The sequence below is a fragment of the Dromaius novaehollandiae genome, unplaced genomic scaffold, assembly GCF_036370855.1.
Source record: "Dromaius novaehollandiae isolate bDroNov1 unplaced genomic scaffold, bDroNov1.hap1 HAP1_SCAFFOLD_94, whole genome shotgun sequence".
Classification (NCBI taxonomy): domain Eukaryota; kingdom Metazoa; phylum Chordata; class Aves; order Casuariiformes; family Dromaiidae; genus Dromaius; species Dromaius novaehollandiae.
The window spans coordinates 35,001-37,500 of NW_026991468.1; the positions used below are offsets into that span (position 1 = coordinate 35,001).

Below are 2,500 nucleotides of genomic sequence, written 5' to 3' on the forward strand. Positions count from 1 at the left end.
GGCGGCGCCGGGCGCCGGGCCACCGCGACCGACCCGATCTGGGGGCCCGGCGGGACGAAGTCCGCGACGCGGGCGCTCCGGGAGCGGGGGTTTCCCGAGTCTGCACTTAGGGGGACGAAGGCCCGGCCGCGCGGGGAGGGGAAGGAGAGCACCCCCCCTCTCCCCGGGGCAACGGGCCTGCGAGGCGCCCCAGCCGCGCCACACCGCGCGCGCCACGCGGCGCGGCGGCAGCCGCCGGGCTCGGAGGGGAGGGCGGGCACGGCCGGGCGCACCCGAACCGCGCCCCCCCCACACCCACCGAGGGGCGGCACGCCGCTGCGCCCACGCCACGGCGCGGGTGACGATTGACCGTCAAGCGACGCTCAGACAGGCGTAGCCCCGGGAGGAACCCGGGGCCGCAAGTGCGTTCGAAGTGTCGATGATCAATGTGTCCTGCAATTCACATTAATTCTCGCAGCTAGCTGCGTTCTTCATCGACGCACGAGCCGAGTGATCCACCGCTAAGAGTTGTCTCGGTTTCGGTCCCCGCCGCGCGCGCGGGGGGACCGGGCAGCTTTCGCAGCCCCTGGGGGGCCCCCCCTCCTCCGCCCCCTCCTCCTCCGCCCCACCGCCCTTCCTCACGCCGACGCCGGCTGCTGAGCAAGGGACGGCAGAGACGGAAGGAGAGAGAGAGCGAGAGAAAGAGAGGGGCTTGCCTCACTGACCGTACAAGCACAGAGAAAGGGGGGGGGGGAAACGAAGGGCAAACCCGAACGAGAAGGGCGGGGAGCCCTCGCTCCCGACCTGGGGACAAACCCTGTCTCGCTTCGAGTCCGGCCCAGGCGCCCGGCTCGGTCTGGCCCGGCAGGGAGCGGCGGGCCGGCCACACCGCCTGCCTCGGGATGTTGGGGGGGGTCCGTCCCCGCAGACCACCCCCCCCCCGCCCCAGGCGTCAGAGCCCGGCCGCCACCGGGAGCGGCGTCGCCCCGCCGCCCGCGCGCCTGCGGCCCGCCGGCCCCGCGCTTCCCAGCTCCCCGCTCGCCTCGCCGGCCCTCCGGCTCGACCGCCGCCGCCGCCGCCGCCGCGGCGCCCACACCCCCGCGCGCCCGCACACACCGCCTCGCGGGTGACACCACGCGCTCGCCCGTCCCCTCCGCGGACAGACGCCCGGCGGCGGGCAGGCGGGCAAGGCGGCACGGACGGGGACGGCGCCCGCTCTCCCCGTCTCCACGCGGAGAGCGGGGCGGGCCGCCCCCGCCGCCGCCCCACCACCGCCCCCCCGCTGCCTGGCGGAGCCGGGCGGGGCAGAGCGAGGCGGGCGCCCCGGACGGCAGAGTGCCGGGGCGGGCGCGTAGGGTAGGGCGCCGCCGACGGCGGCCACGGCGGAAGACCCAGAAGCACCGGCCAGGGAGAAGGAGGAGACGCGCGGAGGCTCGGCGCCCGCACCACCCGCGGTGGGGGCTCGCCCTCCCGGCGGCGAGCACGCGCTCGCGCCCGGCTCGCAACGCTCGAGGCAGGCCGGCAACTAGGCCGACCGCGCGGCGTCTCTCCGCCGAGACCAGACCGCGGAGAGAGGGGGCAGGGTAACCCCTCTCCGTCCCGGCTGCCCGCGGGGCGAGCACGGGGCGCGCCGGCTGGCATGGGGGGGCGCGGCGCCCGCGCGCGCCGACCCCCCGGCCCTCCGGCAGCACGCCCGGCCGCCTCCGCGAGTCGCATCGGGCCGCCCGAGTCTTTAAACCTCCGCCCGGCTCTCCAACCGAGAACCCTCGGGCCCGGAGCCCGGGGCCCATGGCCATCCCTGCCCGGGGCGGCTGCCGGCGGCCGCGGTGGCCGGAGGCCCTCTCCCCTCTCTCGCTCGCTCCCTCCCTCCCCGCCCCCCCCACCCCCACCGCGGGGGAGGAAGGACCGGGGTGGGGGGAAGCCGAGGCGGGGGGGGGGAAGGCACGGCCGGTGCGGCGCGCACGGTGCGGCACCCGGGAGGAGCACGCTGGCACACGGGACCACACGGGTGGGTCACCGAGGGGGGGGCAGGAGAAGCGCGGGCGCTAGGTACCTGGCCCTGGGGTGAGGGAAACGACCTGAAATCCCCGCGGGGGTGCCTCCCCCGCCGCCGCCCGCCACCGGGCCGCCGCCGCCTCGCGGCGACGGCGGCAGCCTCGGCAGCGGCGACGAGACGGGACGCGGAGGGGGAACCCGGCACCCGCCAGCCGGCCCCCGCGCCCCTCGGCGGAGCGTCCGCCCGCGGGGTGCGCCCGACACCCGCCGCCACGACCTCGTCCTCCTCCCGGGGCCCGGGGTTTCCCTCAGTAACCCGGCGCCGGGTGGCAGCTGCACCCGGGAGGAGAGCCGTGGCTCGGGCCGCCCACTCGGGCACGAACCGTCGCCTCGCTTGGCCTCAACGCGACGCCCCCCGCTCGGGGGCCCGGCGCCCGCCCCGCGCGCCATCCCGGAACGCCTGCCCCCGCAGGTCTCTGCGGACGGGCTGCTCCGCCGCAGCCCGCCGCGGGTCCGCCCCCCACAG

At 78.5% G+C, this 2,500-nt stretch overlaps 1 non-coding gene across 1 annotated transcript; it reads right to left on the bottom strand.

Annotated features, from left to right (window-relative positions):
• Positions 1-356: 356 nt before the first annotated feature.
• On the bottom strand, positions 357-509 carry LOC135326709 (5.8S ribosomal RNA). Its single transcript, XR_010386979.1, has one exon. It is a non-coding gene; the product is annotated as a 5.8S ribosomal RNA (ribosomal RNA).
• Positions 510-2,500: the final 1,991 nt, after the last annotated feature.